We start from the raw sequence: 14812 nt of genomic DNA, 5'->3' as shown, positions 1-14812 counted from the left end.
TACAATACTTGGTTTGCCACTGTGTGTGTGCTGTTTGTGTACAAATACTAATTCAGGTAAATTCTCACTAATACATATCTTTATAAACTTTTATCCCCCAACAGACTGGGGGATAAAAACCCCCAATCCCCACAAAACAACAACAAAAAAGAAACCACCACCCCAGAAACAATGAAAAAATGTAAAATAAATATAAACTTAACAGTCAGTATTGTTCTGCTTCAGTCATACTAAGGCAGTTTTCCATCTTTCTGGTTCAGATCTTGGTATTTGTTCCACAAAAAGAAAATTGATTAGACTGTTGCTTGCAGTGCTTTATTTGACAAAGAGAGGAGCCCTCCTCTGTTTGGCTGAGACTCCGGTGGCTCATCCACTTTCTTTTTAATTTTTTTTTTCTTGTAGTACAGGAGATGAGGTTTTCTTTCTTCGTATGGCTTGTGCAGTGTCTTCTAAACAATGCAGGAGAAAGCAAAGCAGTCCTTTCTGTTCACTCTTGCCTCACCATCATGAAATGAAAATTGTTTTAACCATTTCTGTTACAAATACTCCACTTCGTGTGTGATGTTTTCTTCAAAAAAACCACAACTCTTCTTAACTTTTTCTCCAAATTAATCAAAAGTTCTGCAATTTCAAGAAGAAACATCAGAACAAATTCTTATTTCTCTTTCTTTTCTAAGGGAGAGACTCAAAAAGAAAATCTGGTCTGTTTTCTTTATAAATGAGTCCTTTTCTAGCTATTCTTGGCAAGCTCAGTAAGAGAGAGGCTATGGAGATTATTCCCACAAGTTGCTGAAGACTGAATCTCTTCCTAAGATCTTTGTGAAAGAGAAAAATTTCTTTAGTTGTTTTCATGTACTGTGACATTCATCCATGGAATGGTTTGTGTATGTGTTCCTTTGGCAGAAATTATGGAATGATTGGGAAAGAAAATGCAAGGACTTTGTAGTTCTCGAGAGTCTTCATAAAGATTCAGGAAGCATCTAAGTGGTGATGGCATGTCCTAGTAAGGGATAGTTAACTTCTTGAACTTCCACAGATTAATTTGTTTCCTGATCAAGATAACCACAATACAAAAGACTAATAATTGTATGGAAAGGTGAAGACTTTTTTTTAATAATAAAAATTTATAAGATTGTTTTAGCAACCATGTCTAAACACAAATATTGAATAGGTAGTTTCCCTGCCAGACATTTATTATTCCATTTTGCATAGTTGAGTCTGGAAGTAATTCAACACGGGTATTCCTTACACTGGTAAAATAACTTTTTCCTGTCGTTCTGTTTTCAAATTTGAAATAGCACAATGGCTGAATACATGTCCTAGGACCATTTTTCAGAATAGTTCTGATCTATCAACCAAGGAGGGAAGAAATAAACAAGTTATCTCCCTGGAGCATCTAATTGCCTGAAGATCCTGTCCTACTACACTGTGGTTAAATTGGCATCAAGGCCTCCCCTTTCATCTGTGTAGGAGGAATTGCTTTAATTTAAAGTACAGTTCTTTTTAAGCAAAACAAAATCTGAAATGTAAATATGCTGAGAAGTGTAATTGACAGTTGGAGTGAGTTAATCTCCTAGTCTTTTTCCTTCTAATAGTACACTTTAAATGTTGCTGTATGCATCTTTATGTAGTGGTAAAGATGAACAGCATGCACTTGAAGATGCTGAAGTTAGCATATGCAGGTCATACAAAGATATGGACTTGTCCTACAGGCTAAGTTGATAATTTCTAGTACCTTTGGAGCAAGAGATAAGAGAATCCCATTCCTCCTGCATATCTGTTATTGCTAGGGTTACTTTGCTAAGAATTTCAACTTCCTTTCAGAGCTGAGATGGAGCGTGTTTGCCCTTCTATGACTCTATTGGGTTGTTGTTCTCCCACCTCATCCTTGACTCCTCTCCTCCTAGAACAGCCAGGGCATTTTGGATAGAGATCTTTCCTTTGAATACAGTTGGTTATGTAGTTGCTTAATGATAGTAAGCGCTGTATCTTTGTGAGCAAAAAGTCCTTTGCAGGTCTCTTACAAAATTAAAGATTAAGAAAATGTGCAGCCTACTCTTTTAGGATAATTAACTTGGCTTGTGTGCTTCCTAAGAATAGCCTGCTCTGTGGATAGTTCTGTCCCTTGGGTAGGTATTGCATAGTGCTGTCCACTCAAAGTCTTCTGAAGATATTGCTTAAGCTCAAGTGTGTTAGAGTGACTTCCAAAAGTGGAATGTATGGCAGTCAGCCTTGCTGATTTGGCGAAGAAACTTTGTAACTGCTTTCAAGATTTTATTCTTTCCTTCCACCATGCAAAACACGTCATCAGACCACCAAGGTAAAAGTAAAATCTTGCGGAATCTTGAGATGTAGAAGGTTTAAAAATAGCAAAGAATGCAGATAGTTCTCTTCTGATGCTTTTTTTTCTTGGCTCTGGTTTCTCAGATATCTGAGGGTTCAGCCTTCAGTGCTTCTAAGTAAAGCCTTTATTGGTTGATTGCTCCTGGCAGTCCTGCTAAGTCTTCTCAATTTATTTTTTTTTTTTTTTTATCATCTCGGGGGTACTTGGTTTGTATAATATACTAGTGGATTTTCTGCCTTTGTTTCGCTCCATGTATGTGAGTATTTCAAACCTCGAAATAAAGCAAGTTTATCTAGAAATAAAAGGTTAGAAGCAATACAGTAAAGCAATGCTATCTTTCTAGTATCTCTGTATTTCATCTTTTCGTGTTGTCTGGTGTGTAGGATTTTTTTCTATTTTAGGATAATCTGTAATCATTTTTTTTTAATTATGTTTTGAAAAAGAGTTATATTTTTAAAAAGTCTTTAACAGGGTATTACTTTAACTTTAATATTAGTGGGCTGCTAGATTCTGCATTTCAGTAAGTCATTGCTGGAAGAGAAGAGTTAGAGTGATCAGTTTGCTTCTGGGATTTATCATTAATGTGCAATCTATTTAGATGAAGCATTAAGATGAATTGCTAAGCAAATAGATTGAAGATGAGAGTTATGGCGTGTTCTGCCTTGATGGGTGCTTTAACAGGCTTCCTAAGTTTGATAGCTGTGATTAATTTGCCTAGTTTCAAAAAGCAAAACAACTCACACCCCACAAAAAAAACCCAACCCAACCCCCCTTTTACGGGCCATCTATAGGCTGGATTAGAACTGAGTATTTTGGGGAGGGTTTTTTTGTATTAAAATATGTGAGGTTTTTAATGAAGTTTACTGAACTTTTATTAAATTACTTAAAATATTTTCTTAAAAATAGAGAAGTTTTTTGTTCATTCAAAGAGTTTGAATTTTAGGAACAGTTAAGCAGTTCTAATTTTGCTATTTCATTTCAGATAATTCATTTCCTTTTAATTAAGGATTGTAAATTTGGGCTTCTGCTGGAGGCTAGGTTTTGGACCAGGTTTGATTCAGTTTCTATGTTAAGACTCCTAGATTCTGTGGCTCCATGGCCCACTTTTTTTGCTACAGTAAAGCAAATAAATAGATAAAGCAGTCCTATGGGTACTTCTATATGTAAAAAATGTAGGTCTGTTTAAAATTACTGTAGTAGCAAGCACTAAGATCTGGGACTAATTCCACAGAAGTGTGGTGTTAGTTTCAAGGGTAGGTTGATTCTGGTCCCATATTTGAGTATCATAATGAGGGCAATTAATCTAAGACGCTTATAACAGTCTTTCTGTTAAATTTTATGCTGCCGAAGCTTACACTTTCTCAAGTGACAGGTATTTCATATCCAAAGTTGCCAAAAAAAGGATCTAGGTCTTTACAATAAAGCTTTGTGAATCCAGCTTGCTCTCCTTACTGTGTGATAGCTCCTGAAAGGCAGCTATTGCTGAGACTAGAATAGTTGTCAGCTACTCAAGATCCTCTTTATTTCATAGCATTGACCAGGGTTAGGTTCATCTTGCTTTTTTATATTTTATTTTTATTTTATTTTTATTTTATTTTTATTTTATTTTTATTTTATTTTATTTTTATTTTATTTTTATTTTATTTTTATTTTATTTTTATTTTATTTTTATTTTATTTTTATTTTATTTTTATTTTATTTTTATTTTATTTTTATTTTATTTTTATTTTATTTTTATTTTATTTTTATTTTATTTCTCTCTTGGGTTGCTTTCTATCAGAACAATCATAGTAACTGTTTTCAAGTAACAGGTGAGAAAATCTGAGGGTTGAGTTTTCTGAAAACAGGAAAACATGTCATTACGTGAGAGACTTCCAGGCTTAGAGTCTTTTGCAAAGCAAATAGCCCTTTAGAATTTGGAGTTGGGAAAGAAACTTATTTTGCATCCTGCCTGGCAATTTTCATTAATTATAAAAAGCTACTGTATTGTTTCTTGAGAGAATTGGAAAGGAGGAAAATGCAAAGGCACAGTTGTTAGAGAAATAAACCAGAAATCGGTAGAAATTGTTTAACTCAGTTAAGCAATGATACGCTTTGATAGCTTGAGGGAAGTTATTCCAGTTAGAAAATATTATCTGTACTGATTCTTGAAATAAATGACCTTTTTAGTATGTGAATATAATAATGTGAGTAGCAAGATTTTTGTTCTGCTCTCGTATTACTGACATCCATATTTACTACTTTGCAACTATGCTTCATTACAGTTCAATTCTACAGTAAGGAGAATAGTGAGCTATACCATATTAGTCTTTTAGAAAGTATTTTATTGGCCTTTAGTCAAGCAATTACATCTAGAGAATAATCTGTATTTAATTTCTGCATTTCTAATGGCTTTGACATGCTTAAGTCTTACTCAAGTACTATCCTGGTAATAGTATCTGAAGTTTTAGCCAGGTGTGCATGTGTCTGTGGTTGTTGAAATCATTCTGGATTGTCAGACTACCTACAGTACCTTCTGTCTTCTATCAGCTTCCCAAACAGCTTCCTGAAACAGCTCATCTTATAGACTTGTAGGAGCTAATGGTGGCACAGATGTGTTAGAAGCACACTCCTGGGAAGAGAGGAGAAGGCTTAGCAGACTATACTTAGATCAGCTTTTGCTTCTGTGCACAGCAAATACTCAAATAGTTGTGGTGTTAAGTAATTGGCAGGCTGTTTGTGCAACATCAAGATATCACTAACTGCTGACAAATGGCTTTCTGTATCACTTTTTGTTATAAAGTTCAAATGATAGAGTGAACTTTTTATTATGTCTTGTGGTACTTGTGGCATATGGAACCACTTTTGTGTTAGAGGTTGAAATATTTTTGGACAGGGGAGTTTTAGCATGGTTTATGCATTACTGCTTAGCAGAATATGATTTGTGGTCTTTTGGAAGTTTACTTCTTTTAAATGTTACTGCAACATGGCTCAAAATAATGTTTCAATCAAGCAGATAAATAAAAGTGAAATGGTGACTTGAAATACCTGTGTTAGATATTGGTTAGAAGAATAATAAGAGTTCAATTTTGTTCATGGCCTAAATTTGCAGGAGAAAATTAGGAGCTCTCAGGTTCCTGGTTTTCCTTTCTTTTCCTTAGAGGCTATTGAGATTGTCCAACTAAATGAAGTTTAACCTACAGTATTTCAGTTACTAGTTATTATGGAAGAGAGAACTGCAATATAAAATATATCAACTATTTCAGGGAGCACAGAAAATACTGCCTTTGATTCTGTGACTTCTCCTGGGGTTTTTTGTTTATGTGGTTTGGGTTGTTTGGGGGTTTTTTAATACATCTATTTACCAACTGACGGCTTTGACTACTAGAAGTGTATGTTGGGCTAAATGAGGCTCAGAACTGAGCAGACTGAGGTGCTCCATCTGAGCTGCCACTTAAATTGAAACAACATTCTTGCACCTCATTAGACCTCTGTCAAAAATATTTATGGTGGAAAAATTGGCCCTTGAAAATCAAAATTGGTGTTTGACTCTGGCAGTATAAAAGTCACAAGAAAGAACTGGTCTCAGATGTTCACAAAAACCTGAAGTACTTGTGCACATCACTATGTTTACTTAGATAAACTTTTTGTTCACAACTATGATCAGGAATATTATTAACATGGATCGAAGTTGGCAGCCACTAAAAAAAGCTACCACAGCTTGATTCCTTCCTTAACTCAAACCATAACTGCAAACTGTAGTCTGTAAACTTGTTTAGTGTGTCTTGAGAACTATAATCTTCCTTGGAATGCACTAAGTTAGACTTTGATCACAGTAACAGTCGTTAACATTGGCAAGAACTAAGTAGAGTCAATGCACTCTGTTCTCAACTGCTATAAAACCTGAACTTTCAAAGATCCCTGGTTCCCTGGGGCATTACAATTTATTGTTAGAGAAGAAGCATAAAGGAGCTTCCTTTTCACTCCTGCCAAGAACATATGGTGGGATTTTTTTTCTAAAACATCCCATATTCCTCAGTGTTTCTTCTGAATAACCCGTAGTCTTGTAAAGAAACATTTGCATCTCAGGAGAATGTCAAATGAGTTATATAACTGTTTCTGATTTTTGTTTAGCTTAGCATTACAGAACAAGCATGTAATCTGTCCTCTAAAGGCAATGAAGTTGCCTAAAAATGTTAGCTATAGCTTTTTCTCCTTTACAGCCTACACAGTAGAAGTGTAAAAACGGACTTACTAGAATCATGCACAGCATTTTGGAAATGATATTTGATTAGTTTTTAACTCATTGCATTGCTATGTTATTTAATGCATCAGTGTTTGAGACATACATCAATCTGATTTATAAGCAAGTTTACTGAGCAAATAACTAATAAGGTATTAATACAGTATTGCTCTGAATTGTTATTCTGGGTCTTATGCTTAACTGTAAAATCTGTATGAAGTAACTCTGATTCCTAGGATGGAACATAACTATAGAGGATATTCGCACCCATAAAGCAGCCCATGAATTTAAATAACAAGTATATAAGAAATAAGAAGTGAAAGTAACAAAATGTTTCTGCAGTTTTGCATCCAACATCTCTACCAACCAACTGCCATAAGTTTTGGGTTTGGTTTTTTTTTGTTTGTTTTTTTTTGTTTTGCATCTCTCCAATCCATAACACCTCCAGTGCTGTTCTTGCACTATCTGTGTAAGAGACCGCGAGCAGTAGGCTCTAACCATCTGTTTGCTCACTCGCATTTTAGCAGGCTGAGCATGACAGGCGATGGTTGAGTTCACACTCACCCTCTTTCCCTCAGGCAGAAGAGAAACTGATTTGGCTCTCTGTTTTATTCTTTATCCAACCACTGATTTGAGAGAATAAAAATTATAAGAATTTACAATCTTAAGACTGCCCCAACATTTTACCACTAAAGCTGAAGCTAGACAGTGGGCTAAAACTACTTGGAGCATTGATGTTGCATCAACAGACTTGGCTCAAGGAAGCATTCTAAAAATATACACACATAGAGTTATTTGGGTTGGAAAGGACCTTAAGATCATCTAGTTCCTACCACCTGCCATGGACAGGGACATCTCCCACTAAATTGAATGTGCAACAATGCTGTTCAATTTATTCAAGAAAAAAAATCTTGCAGAGGAAAAGCTATTTGGAAACAATCCGGTTAATTTAGGTTTTGCAGAGCTCCCTGACCTTTGGAACTTCTCTCTTTTTTGTAATTTCACTAATCTTTGATCACAGAAGTTGCCATTGTGATAATCTAGCTTGACTTTTGCCTAACATAGGCCATAGAACTGAAATTTAGGTCGTCAGAGAGAGATAAGTTATCATTAATTTTGAAAAGATTTTTTTTTTTTTTTTTGGGTGCTCTGATCTCACCATTTTTCTCGTCCTAAGCTCTGTCTTTACCTATATGTCTAGCAAAGTAATACTCTCGGGATACTGTCCGTTCTTAATTGTGGATTAAACCGACATGGAGAATACTATAAAGCTTTTCTTTTTACCAGCTGCAGAAGCACTAATTAAACTTACTGGTGCACCAGTTGATCAGCTAGCAGCTGTAGCCCAATTCAGTTTAAAAACTGTAATCTCTGTTTCAATACATACTAATGCTGATAATTGTAATGTTGACGAAGTAGCTCTGTGAGGAGTGGAGTTTATGAACCTTAACTTCATAAGAATGTGCATGTTGTGCAGGCTTTTGTTGCATGTAAGGAAGTTCTGGTTAGGAACAAGGCTCTTCTTGCAGTTGAAATATTCCTAATGTGTCTCATCAGTGTGAATTCTGTGGTGTTGGAGATGAGCTCGTGAAGCAGCTTCTGCCTCTGCGGAATACTTCCTTTGTCTGGCTGCTTATCTTCTTCTAAAATCTTGAGGGAACTTAGTGTCTGAAGATTTTACCACCACCACCAAAACAGGCTTCCAATGCTGTTAAAAGATTAAAAACACTTGTGAAGGAAGGAGAGAAATTTTTTCAGACATGATGCATAGATTTAATTTGCATGTAAAAAACCCACTAAGGATAATGACTTCTAAGGAAGAAAAACACTATTACACTTTGAACTGTAATACAGACCCTTTGAAACACTGTGTTTAATTCAATAAAGATCAATTACTTCAGCAAAACAAAAAAGCCTCAAAAGGTGGCAGGGAAAAATGATAGATATTAAGTACATCCTCTCTGAATATAATCTTAAACATAATAACTCTTATTGCCCATTTGTCTGGAAAAGTTGCACCTTTTATTGTCACTTCAACCCTCTCCCATCTCTAGTACAGGGCTTACTGTATGGGAACTGTATAATGAGGCCACAAACACTTTGTTGAGAGGAGTTACTGCACACTCATGGATTGACTCAACTGAGCAGATGCAGAACATGTGGCAGGGCCTCTGATCCCAGCGTTGTGCATATGAAACAGACAGACCTAAAAGTATTGTGTCTCCTTCTGTTTCCCAAGTTTCCAGTGGTGTTGGTGTACAGTTAAAGCTCCTTTGATCTCTGTCCCAGTCCAACTAGCATTTCTTTCTGCACAGTGACACAACCTCAAAATGGAGGAACGAAGAAACCAACAGTCCCAGCATAGTTTGTCAGCTGATAGACAGGGAAGCTTCCTTTGAGAAAGGAGCATGGGCTTGAACTTTCCATTGAAAAAAAAAGTCCTGAACTGGAGCTTCCAGATAGATAAATTTTTGTAACCACTAACAAGTTAATCGGTAATAAATATTTTGTCTTAGGAAGAAATGGTCGTGCAATACCAGACACTGCTTTGTCCTGTCAGGTCTTCAATGCATTAGACATGGACTAAGGTACTTTGCTGGATTGGGTTCCCCACGCAAGATGAGCAGACAGATCCCTGTTTCTAGAACCTGACAGGTTTGGGCATGAGCCAAATCATGAACTACTCAGCACTATCAAACTTCTGCACTTCTAGGTATGTGCAAAAGCACAGCTCTTGGTGCCTGACAAACTTTATAGGTGTTTCTTTTAGATCTTAGACTTAAATGGCTCTAGACCTTAATAACAGCTATATATAGGATGAGTTTTGGATTGGGGCAGATGATAATTGCTTGAACATTTTTTTGGACCTATTCCATGAAGCTTTTAACTTGTTTATAAACTATTTTTTGCATTACAAACCATAAACTTAATGTGCTTGCTGGTTTATAGGACAATAATATTCAATTCTATTTCAGGGATTTTGTTTTATCACTTCAGATACTTGACCTGCTGCAATTTTCAGCACAGAAATATGTTCCTGTGATCTTTTCTTCATGTGGATTTAGTCTAATTGTCTCTTCTCTGGAGTTTCTAGTTGTTAATAAGTCTTGTTTAAATAGTGTCTCAAGTCTCTCATGATTTGACTTCCACATTTTAAGTTAAATGTGAAATGTATGACTTTGTATCCTTTATTTGGACATGTGTATTCAACATTAATTTCATATTAATATTGACATGTAATTATGTTTTTATTTTTTTAATATTTAGTTAAAAACAGCTTCAATTGACACTGCTTAATTCGTGCTTATTATCAAAGCAATCCATGGAATTTTATGGCTATTGATTGCAACCTTGTTAATTAGACATAATCCAGTATTAACTTTGCTTTTCCAGAATTCCTATATACAGTCTGTTGAAATTTCACCCATACAAATGCAAAAGTATATTTTCAGTGTGGAGGAAATTCATCTTTGTCTTTGATCTCACTAGGGGACCTACTAGTACAGGAAATAAAAGATAAAGAATTTAATGAATGGAATTTAAAATGAGGACAAATACTCACCTAGAAATACTAAAATATTACTTGCGTTAAACTGCATTCTAGATTATAAATTCAGTTTTGATAACTTAAAGTCTTTTCTGGTCTCATTACATTCATACAGGGGGTGTTTTTAATATATTGTTACAATTTTAGAAATATTAGCCAGAAAACAAGTGAGTGCAATCATTAAGAATGGTAAAAGTCAAGAATTGTGGTAAATACAGTAACAAAAGTAAAAAAGGCTTTACATCTTCCAATATTCTGGTCATCCCTATACTGTTAAATATTGAATTTGATAATATTCAAAGTCTTATTAATGGTTTCATAATAATTACACTAGGAGGGTTTTTAAAGACGAGAAGTACACAGTTTAACATCTTCCAGATAATGGAATGCACCAAAGCCAGACTAAATTCCTAATCTCAACAAGTTTTTTAGTTTCAGTTTTATAACTATTTCTAAGTAAGCAGTTACTATAATGCACATTCCAGGAAGACCAACAGTCTGGTCTGTTCTGACAGTAGCAGCTCACAAAATTGTAAAACATAATATAGTCTGTCTTGCCTTTTATCATGAACTGTCTGGTTTGCAAAGCTCTTAAATTTCTGCCCCACAGCAGGTTCTGATCTTAGAGGTTACTCCCTCCATAGGGAGGTCTGTGGACTGTGAGGACTTTAAGCAGAAGTGTTTTATCAGTCATCTTTTGGAATTTTCTTAGGCAAATGGAGAATAAATTGTTTTTAAAGCCATCTGATATATTATCTAAATGTAAAATGTCTCATTTTAAATTGGTTCTTCAAGTGAAGAATTTGAAAAAAAAAATAAAGTTAGTATGACAGATAAACTGTAATAGCCATTAAACTCTTGTAAGCATCTCTGACTCAGAAATATTGTCATTGCTAAATTCCTCTTTCTTTATATAGTTACATTTTGGGGCTGGAGGTTTTCTGGATTCATCCTTTTTTGTGTGGAGCTGCTGAGATTTAGGGGTGGATCAGAATGCTTGAAAGTCAGAAGCTAATTGGAAAAATAACACCTGTGACAAATCTGTGGAAAACTATCCTCTGGGCAGGTTATGAGACTTGATAACTTTCCATGCTTATTTCTGAGCTCTACAGTTTCTACTGTACTTGATGCTTGCTCTTCATGAAGAATTTCTATCCCTGTCTTTGTCTTTAAGGTCAGCAATATGGGAGCAGAAAGAACCGATTTCCTACCACTCTTGGTAGGAAAAGGCGGGGGGGGGGGAGGAATTGAACGGGAAAGAAGATAAATAATACAAAGAAAGTAAATGGTTTTGACTAGCACTTATGCATTGATTAAAAAGTGAAAATATTTTTTTTCCAGAGAAGCTATCTAATGCTCAGTTTTTGCAATCTACTGTAATCATTCCGTTGAATGCATAATGTGGGGCATAGCTTAAGGAACTGCAGTTTCTGTTCTGCTTGCATAACTTTAATGGATTCACAAGGAGCTGGCAGGTCTCAGTGCAGATGAGTGGAGTATCACTGATGAGTAAGTATGTTTGCTAGTGCAGTTCTGCAGGGATTGCTTGCTTCTAAGAACTATACTGTTGAACAGCTTATATCAGTGACATGGAAGAAAACATAAAAAATATACTGCCAAACCTGCAGGCAGTGTAAAAAGATCAAGAGATAGTAAAGCACAAGACATCAACACAGGACAATCTGGATTGCCCTTTAGGTTAGCTTCAAACATAAGAGTTCTGAGGCCAGATGAAAGCTGTGTAGTTAGCACAAAAGGTAAAGTTTATTTCATGACAGAAGGTGAGAGGTTCTCTGAAAGACTGAAGATTACACTGCAGGGTTTTATATATGCTGACAGGGGAAAAGAATGGTGGGCGATAAGCTGAAGGTGAGCCCCTGGTTTGCCATCATGGCCAGATTAACTAATGTAATCCATCGATCCATGTTCATATCATCATTAAGCAGGACTAAGAAGGTTGCCTTTTCATTTAGCACTGATGTATTTAGTAAACTGTATGAATATGTTACTTACTGTCTCTATAGGTACAGACAGGATTGATTTGAATTTTGATTTGTTCTGGTTTATTTCAGTAGTAAAAAAAAAAAATTAAATTGTTAAGCTTGAACGTTTGTTTTTTGTTCTGTGGGTATGTTCTGATCCAAACAAAACTTCAACTTGATTGGTCCTGTGGCCTGTGTGGGACAGAAGATCAAAACTAAATCATCACAATGGTCCTTTCTGGTCTTAATATATTTACTGTAACTTTGTCAGCTGCAGCTGAGAGTCATTTTTAATACTTCTGTGGTCTTTCTCCTAATAGTAACAATTTGAATGGTTTAACATAGTCCTACTGCTCCCACGGATACTAAAGGGATCCTGAGTGTTAATGGCAATACTGCCAGTGGCCTGCTATTTTAGAAGAATAGGTGAAAAACTTAGGAAGTTGCATACCTCACCACGGTAAGCTTCCCTTTTCCTTTGCTTTCCTTTTATGTTAGACATGGAACAGTAAAGAAACTCTGGGTTCTGTTACAGTAGTTGCTTGATTCATTTTAAATCCCAGAGTAGCACCACCTAGTTTTCCTAAATTACCAAAGAACTGTTGCTCACAGTTTTTGTAGCTGTAGACAAAACTGATCACACGCTGTTCTCAACTATTCCTTCCATGAGATGATACTTAAATCCCCTCCCTCCACACTTCCCAACAGTCTGTCTCTTGAATGAGTCAGTTAATTTGTGTTCATATTATGAAGTTCACTGGGTGTGAATAACCTCTAGCTTATCTGGTGATAAACTTCAGATTTGGACCATGTCTTTGCTTATTTTCATTGTTCTTTTATCTTCTCATTCAAACTCAACACATTCTTGATTATTATCTATGTGATTTGATCAGTTAAAGGACAGTACAATAAGCAGTGGACACCTCTGCAGTTGCCTTTTTAGGTATGTTACTTCAAGTTTAAGTGGGCTAAGTATGTTCTTTTTTAATGTTTATGTAGTCGTCATCGTCCTCGCTGTCTTCACCACCATCCTCATCGCAGCCTCAGGTTAGCCACAGCAGAACGAAGGCTTCACCATTGTGTCACTCTGCATCCCTCTCCTGGGCCAAACGTAATCATGTAGGTCCTGCAAAGGCTACCAGTCCGTCAATCCGTCTTCGTCGTTGGCGGCCCTTGATACGCCTTCCATCTGTTGGGCTTCATTCTGTTGTAAGTGTAGTCCATCTTCAGTCTTTTCTTACTCTGACACGACTGGCCTTCAGCCATGTAACTTCAGTCTTCAAGGCATCATTTTTTGTTGGGGTCTTTTCTCAACCATTCTTAGGCTTTCTTTCTTCCTTTTTTTTTTTTTTTTTCCTTTTTTTTTTTTTATTTACCCCATGTCAGACAGCAAAAGTACATCACTCCATGCTTTGCTGTCCAGGTATTTTTTATTCAGTACATGTGCCAAATCATTTTCAAAGCACAGGTGAAATTTGCCTTTCATGAAGTGGCTTTTTTTTTCGCCATAGGCTCTACATCCAGCCTCTTCTTTTCACCTCATCTTCATGAGCTTTCATTTGGATGTGCTAAACCAAGGGGCTTCTAATTCTTTGTCACATGATATTATTTCTTCTGTGTTTGAGACCTGGTTTATGTTCTCATATCCTAAACCTAGTCTCCTTTTCTTTCATTCTAAGTCTTGCTTAATGGTCCCTGTGTATTTCAGTAAAGATGAAATGTTTCCTGTAAGTCCAAGGGGCTGGCTTATTTTGTCACTTGACATCTGTTTCTTTATCCAGTTTGTAGACGTACATTATAGTTGAAGGTGAAGACATTCTAATAAGAAAAGCTTGTCATCAAGTAGCATACTTTCCTTCTTCACTCACAGGGCACAACTATATCTTGAAAACACTGAAAAACATTATATGCACACAACAGCCAATATTTCTAAACTGTCGTATGACCACCATCAGAAACGCTAAACTGAAAGAATGGTTTAGTGTTAACTTCATCCTGCTTTTAAGGAGTGATCGCACTTCTAGTACACTCACAAAAGAAAAAAATCTTGATACATAGAAGTGAATAGTCTTAAATAAAATTGGGACAGTGTTTTCCTTTTTATCATTCTTTGGCAATGACCACATTTCACCTGTGTTACTAGAAATTCTTATTTGAGGTATGTGGATTTTTTACTGAGGTGAAATAAGTATTCTGACTGTGGTCCAAATATTTTCCTTTTTCATACAGAGCTGTCTTTCCAGATGTGGAAATCTTTCTTAATGTTTTACTGCTATTAAAAATTAGTGTCCAAATGCTTCCATTCCTTTATAGCTTTTATATTTTTATCCCGATAAGTATCTCAATATGAGACCTTTTCCCAGATTCCTTTCTCTTTATGTGAATAATAATTGCTATTATTAAATATCTAGCTCTCTTGTAATCTTTAGAACTAAGGAACATTCTTGATGTTACCATTTGGAGCGATTTAAATATCTTGAGATTGAGGAGGCATGGAGTTTAGCACTGAGTTAAGTTCTCCCCAACTCATGCTTCCTACCCCCTCATTTATGTCATTAACATTGGCAAACTCTGACATTTTGCATGGGTATTATTTTTGTTTGTTTAGCAGAACTTGGAAAATTCTATGTCATTTCTTGTCTGCTTAAACCACGACACTTCTGTAGTTTGACACTGGGATCTTGTTTGAATTTGACCTATATAAGCTTGTTGGTAAC

At 35.8% G+C, this 14812-nt stretch overlaps 1 protein-coding gene across 3 annotated transcripts in view; it reads left to right on the top strand.

Annotated features, from left to right (window-relative positions):
* The window catches only part of UCHL3 (ubiquitin C-terminal hydrolase L3), a 46296-nt gene that overhangs the window by 17795 nt on the left and 13689 nt on the right, over positions 1-14812 (top strand). The window lies entirely within an intron of this gene.

This window comes from Strigops habroptila, chromosome 2, assembly GCF_004027225.2.
Source record: "Strigops habroptila isolate Jane chromosome 2, bStrHab1.2.pri, whole genome shotgun sequence".
NCBI lineage: Eukaryota > Metazoa > Chordata > Aves > Psittaciformes > Psittacidae > Strigops > Strigops habroptila.
This window is presented reverse-complemented; position numbering and strand designations above follow the sequence as displayed.